Source organism: Gavialis gangeticus, unplaced genomic scaffold (genome assembly GCF_001723915.1).
Source record: "Gavialis gangeticus isolate Ggan-Ray unplaced genomic scaffold, GavGan_comp1, whole genome shotgun sequence".
Taxonomy (NCBI): Eukaryota; Metazoa; Chordata; order Crocodylia; family Gavialidae; genus Gavialis; species Gavialis gangeticus.
The window spans coordinates 6,452,415-6,459,138 of NW_017729030.1; positions in this window are offsets into that span (position 1 = coordinate 6,452,415).

Consider the following 6,724-nt stretch of genomic DNA (forward strand, 5'->3'; position numbering starts at 1 on the left):
ACCTGGAAGGATGTGGGTAGTGGGGTCCTGCAGGGTTCGGTCCTTGGACCTGTACTCTTCAACATCTTCATCAGTGACTTGGATGTGGGTGTGAAGTGTACTCTGTCCAATTTTGCAGACGATACTAAATTGTGGGGTGAAGTGTACACTCCAGAGGGTAGGGAATGACTTCAGGCAGACCTGGACAGGTTGGAAAAGTGGGCAGTACACAATAGGATGCAGTACAACAAGAACAAGTGCAGAGTGCTGCACCTAGAGCACAAAAATATCCATCACATGTACTGGTTGGGAAGTGACCCTCTCAGCAGCGCAGAAGTGGAAAGGGATCTCAGAGTCACAGTGGACTCCAAGATGAACATGAGTCGTCAGTGTGACGAAATCAGGAAAGCTAACTGCACTTTATCATGCGTCAGCAGATGCATGACAAATAGAACCAAGGAGGTGATACTTCCCCTCTATGCAGCATTGGTCACACCGCAATTGGAGTACTGCATCCAGTTTTGGGCGCTGTACTTCGAGAAAAATGTTGATAGACTTGAGAGGGTCCAGAGGAGGGCCACTCGTATCATTAGGGGCTTACAGGACAAGCCCTATGAGGAGAGACTGAGGGACCTGAACCTCTTCAGTCTCCACAAGAGAAGGCTGATAGGTGATCTTGTGGCCACCTACAAATTCATTAGGGGGATGCAGCAAGGGATCGGTGATGATCTGTTCACCAGGGCACCTCTTGGGGTAACAAGGAACAATGGTCACAAACTGACAGACAGCATATTTAGGCTAGACATCAGGAAAAACTTCTTCATGGTAAGGGTGGCCAAAACTTGGAATGGGCTTCCAAGGGAGGTGGTGCTCTCCCCTACCTTGGGGGTCTTTAAAAGAAGGCTGGATAGGCATCTGGCTGGGGTCATCTGACCACAGCACTCTTTCCTGCCTAGGTAGGGGGTTGGACTTGATGATCTGCTGAGGTCCCTTTTGACCGTAGCATCTATGAAACTATGAACCAAGTTGTTTCTCAAGTTAAGAATTTATATTTGGCAAAGAGAAAACATCTTCTGTAGTTTGCAGCCCATCCGTCACTGAGGTAACATTATTCATAACATTAATGTTTTGTGGGAATCAACATCATCGTATCTTTCTGTACATGCAGCATGAACCACATACCATCAGGATAGCAAACAGCGCTCTCACAGCACCAGAATGGCATTAGATTTTTGCAACAATGTTTCATTTTGAGCTTTTATCCCTAGCAATGAATTATCTATGACTGCTTCCAGGCCTTTTTATTCTGTTCCTGTTTTCTAAAAAGCAGAGTCTGTGTTTTGATGTATAATGATTACTAGTTCTTCCTAGGTGTATTACTTATCTATATTAAATCTCATTCTATTCCACTTCTGTCCATCTCTCAAGTTTGCCCCCAGCTCTACTCTCCAGTGAGGAATGATCCCCACTCAGAGCTGCTTTGTTTATGGAATATATTGCTAGAAGGGTGGTACACCTAAAATAATTGTTTACCTCTTCTAGAGTTTTCATTTCCTTTTTTGTACCTCCTGATTCCACTCCCTGACCTGGTCATTGATTTCAGTGCAATAAGGAATAAGCATTTGAAAAGCTGGCCCTTTGTCTGGATGCTGGTTATGGACCGGATATTAAAATTTCCTAATTCTTTGTTTGGATGAAATGTCTTGTTCTTGCCTGAAACCAGCACAAGGGATGAGAGAAGAGATCAATTTACATTATGCTGCATCTAAATCTGCAGAAGACTTTCACAGAAACTGTTTGTAAATACCTTAGGTGTCTGAAGTTTGTATACAGCCAATGCAGGTTGTTTAACTTTATTCCAGGGCCTGCCATTAGGTCGATTTAACTCTGTCTGTTACTGCACTGGACACAATCTTGATTTTTAATTGGCAGCTTTGGTCATTTTTTGTTTTTTTCTTATTTTACATTTATCACAGGTAATCCTATGCTGTATCTGCATCCCAGTCTCCCTAATCTACTACAATTCTTTGAACATGTCATCAAAATAGAGCAGACACCAAGGGAGACCTAGCCGATAAAGTTTATCTGGACTTTAGAAAGCCTTTGACAAAGCTTCGTCTATGCTGTGGATTTGCCCTGCTTCTAGCATTTGGTATCCAGCCATCAAAGTAACTGAACCACTACAAGTCTCTATTGTGGAAAGGCAAGGCTGCTATTTCCACTGCTAACACCTGCCTCTCCTCAAAGCTGGGGTATGTTCCCTGCGTACAAAAAACTGCTTTGCCAATCTACAACTGGGGTTGCACCTGTGCAGTTATATTAGTGACTAGCATCCAATGTCTGCAATTCTCAGGTATAGACAAGAAAAAGATTCCTTTTAATAGACTATTACGGAAATGAATCAGCCAAGAGGAAGAATTAGAATTAAAAGGTCATGAATTAGAAACTGGCTAAGAGAGGGTGGAAAAACCGATCAGTTTTCAACAGATTAACAAGAGGGCAATACAAGGTATGTTATTATGACCAATGTTGGTTACTGCACACACTCACGCTACTGACTTCTAGCTTAATTATAGCCAGTCAGGAAAAATGGTGTGTACTGCTGGGACCCCCATCTTGACTAGGACTATTAGCAGAATGTGATTACTAGGAAGCAATCCAACACCTCAAATTCTAATAAAAGGTTTTAACGTGTTTAACATGTTTCAACTTGATGTTTAAGCATGTGCTAAACTGGTTGAGTTATACCATTAAGGCTTTGTCTTCACCAGGACAAAAATGTTAGCATTTACTAGCTAACAGGTTACCTAGAGTACTGGCCACTACACCTGGACAGGTAGGGAAGTCAAGAACCTCTAGAACTACAGAAGAAGCAGAGGCAAGCCTGAATGAAGAACATAGTTAGAGTTTGGGGCTAGATGTAGGGACGGAATTGATTTGAGGGTGAGCTTATGTTTGGGTTGTGGGACAGAACTGGTCTGGAGAAGAAATGATAAAAGGTTGTAATGGAGACCTTCAAACTGCATTCAAAACCTTGTTTATGTGTATCCCAAACATGCAGTTAGGCCAGGGGTTTTCAATCATTTTTAGTCTAAGTACCCCCGGCGGCCAGACACCGAGTGGAGGGGCAGCTTGTGCATGCCTAAATGCCAAGGGTGGGAGGTAGCATGTGGCCAAGCACTGAGCAGGGAGGAGAGAACAGCGCATGGGCGGGCAGGGATGGAGTGCCGCCGCCTCCCAGGAGCAGGGCCAGGGCAGGGCAGAGAAACTCACTGGGCTGGGGTGAGAGTAGCGGTGCCCCTCCGTGGGGCAGGAAAGCTCACTGGGCTGGTGTGTGGCAGTGGCAGCCACTGCATACGAACTTCCCTGCCCCGCAAAGGGGCGCCACTGCCCTTGCTCCACCCCAGCCCTGCTTCTGGGAGGCAGCGATGCCCAGTCCCCAACCACACACCCACACGGACCCCCTAGGACGAGACCAAGTACCCCTGTGGGGTGTGTAACCCCCAGTTCACAACCCCCCAAGTTAGTCCAATAAAAAATACTACCCACAAAAAATCCTTGCCTCATATTTCTTGGACTGGCACAGCTACAACATATCTCCAACACTACCATAATAGTGGGGGGATTCTCAATCTTGCTACAAAAGGCATAACAAGATCCAGTGGCCAGAAACTGTGAGTTAGACCATTCAGTCTTGAAATCAGATGCAGTTCCTAGCAGTCAGGATAATTAAATATTGGAACTATTTACGAGGGTAAATAGGGGCCACGCCATGGAGTGGGGTCTTTCAGACAACGTTAGATATCTTTCTAAAAGACATGTTTTAATCCAGCTTGTAGGAAACATTCTATGGCCTGTATATACAGGACCCCATTTTATATGATGACATTGTTCCCTTCTAGCTTTTGAATATGTGAATATAAATCTCTGAATCTAATGCTATATGATGTCAAACCATACTGATTGTGTAGGGGAGGGGCTATAGTCTCAAACTGGTAACATCACTTTTGAATGAAACAGTGCCAGCAAATTCTAGGCACAAATTTGCTCTAAATATTTATAATCTACTATCTTGAGACAGATTTTTAAATTAAAACTGTCAGGAAATCAAACATGCATTGCCTATAAATATTTACAAACTTTTCATGGTTAATGCTGTTTTTATGTATCGTTTTTTAAAAGGTTTTTGCTAAGTGCCATGATTTTAAAAGTCAGTGATTTCTAGCTGTTCATGCACAAATTTTCCTGGCAGATACAATGGAAAAAATCCTTACCGAAGATACTATCAAGAAGGATAAAAGTTGCAAAATATTAAATTTCGTTTTGTTGCTTCTTTACTATGTAGCTGTGTACTTTACAGGTTGTTTAAATGTATGCTCCTGCTATCATGTGTACTGCCTCTGACAAACTGAGTAACAAATAGGTTGATGACATTATAAAGTTTATTGTGATTGCTTGCATCTTCAGGGAACTAGATCCCTCCTGTGACATTAAACAATTTAAAAACACCAGGAACAACCATTCTAATAGCAGGAAGCTATTAATTTTCATCATTTTCATAATTTCACAGATGTCAAGTCTTAATCCATTATGCTCAAGCACATTATGTTACATAGCTCTGTGCTGACTTGCCATGGGCTAATTATTGATGGTTTACTACATGCTAATAAAATCTCTATCACGTCTGCCTATCAAATAAATGCGAAGCAATAGAGGGAAGTTGCTAAGTGAACTACTAACTCCTTTAAAAAATACTGAAGAGGAGAAAGATGCACCATTGTCTTCCCTTTCCCAGGACATGCTGAATATAGCCATTGTATAGAGTTCTTGTTTCACTTTTTAATGTACCTATTTTAACTTTCTTCAATAAAGAATTATTCTTGGCATGAAAATCAAACTGGACATTCTTTCCATATAATTTAAAGATGATGCTTATGCATTTTAAATCACTTTCTTTGAGAAGACCACAGCTATTCTGTCAGCAGCTCTGGAATCACATCACCAGCAGACACACGGGAGTTTACACTGTATTTAGGGTCACATTTCAGATCTTTGTCTCTAAGAAGAATGATCTTGGAATTAATGTAGTGGGAGACCGGAGATCTGGGTCCTACTCCCAGCTAACAACAGACTTTCTGTGCAACCTTGGACAAGTAATTTAAGTTCTCTGTGTCACAATTTCTTATCTGTCAAAGAAGGATAATGTTATGTAGGTGCCTCTCCAGGGGTTTTGAGCCTTCATTCATTATTTTTAAATACTTTGATAGACTGGAACAGACAAAATTTTCAACACTGAAAAAATATCATTATAATACCATTATGATAATGTGGTTTCCTATGTTTTAAGAAGAATCAATATAGAGAGGGAAAAAAAGAGAACAGAAATCACGCAGTCGATGAACTATGTTAGCAGCATGGTTCCTGACTCCCATTTTTCCTGCCCCTTGTTTTGTCATTCACATCTATGCAAGAACAATGACTTTTTGTTTGATAGCACATTATGGTCCCATGGCATAGGTGTAGCTGTAAGGCAGTGAAGAATCAGACCTGTGATATTCAGAGATTTTCTTTTGAGGCACTTAAATGTCCTCCAATTCCTAATATTTTGGAGTGCGTTGTTTCTAAAACTTAGATTATATATCAGTTCAGTACTGTATATCATCCCATTTAAGTGAATACTTATGTAGTAAGTAGAGGAGCACCAATCCCATATAGAATCAGCACCGATATAAGGAAAATTGACTGTATTGGCAATTGGCTTTTTTAGACTGACGTGGCCAATAATGTGGCTGATAAATGCCCTGTGCATGCTCAGCTGCAGTGCAGCACACAGGCAGCCAGGAGCACAGCCCAGCAGCATGGAGAACAGCATCTGGCTGGTAAGTCTGTTGTGAGGGAAGGTGTGTGGGGAGAGAAGGGGCATGGTCAGGGTGGGGCCGATCGAGGGCAGTGCAGTGAGGAAGGGAGTGGGAGGGAGTGGGGCTGGGGCAAGTGCTGCACAGTTGGGGTGGAGCGGGGGATGGGGCTGAAAGCCCCTGTGCTTCCCTGGGAAGCTGGGCCCCAGGCTGCAGTGCAGCCTGCTGAGGCCCCGGCCCAGAGCCCACCCATCAACTGGCTCCAGGGGTGGCACTGGGGAAGGGTGGGGATTGGGAGGGCTATAGCCACTCCCAAATGCACCTTTGCCCCCCCATAGCCACCCCTCCCAGCGCTGCCACTGCCGCCTGTGCTGCGCAGTTGAGCCTGCAAAGGTGCAGTGCTTCTGGCAGGGGCAGCACTAGCCTCTTCCCGGTGTGGGGGCTGGGCTGGGAGCGGATGGAAGCAGGGTGGGCAGCTGATGGTGGGGCTGGAAGGGGTGGCTACGGCAAATTTTGGAGTGACTATAACCGCCACAGACCCTCTCTTGCACTGACGCTGGCTCCTGGCCCGGCCAAGTCCAGCCCTGCCCCACCCCCACCAGGAAGAGGCTGGCACCGTCCCTGGCCAGCTGCCTCCTTCCTGGGGGGATGAGGGGGTGGGGCTGCTGCACTGGGCCAGGTGAGGCCCCTGGCCCCAGGGCTGCAGCTGCAGTGCAGCGGGAAAGGGGCAGCATAACAGGCTGGGTGGGGAGGGGAGGACAGCGCAATCCCAGCCCTGCTACTCTTACCTTGGGCTCTCCTCGGCCAAGCAGCTCCAGTGAAGCTGTAGCAGCCACGAGGAGCCAGGGCAATGCTGCTGCTGCTGCTGCTGCTGCTGCTGCTGCTGCTGC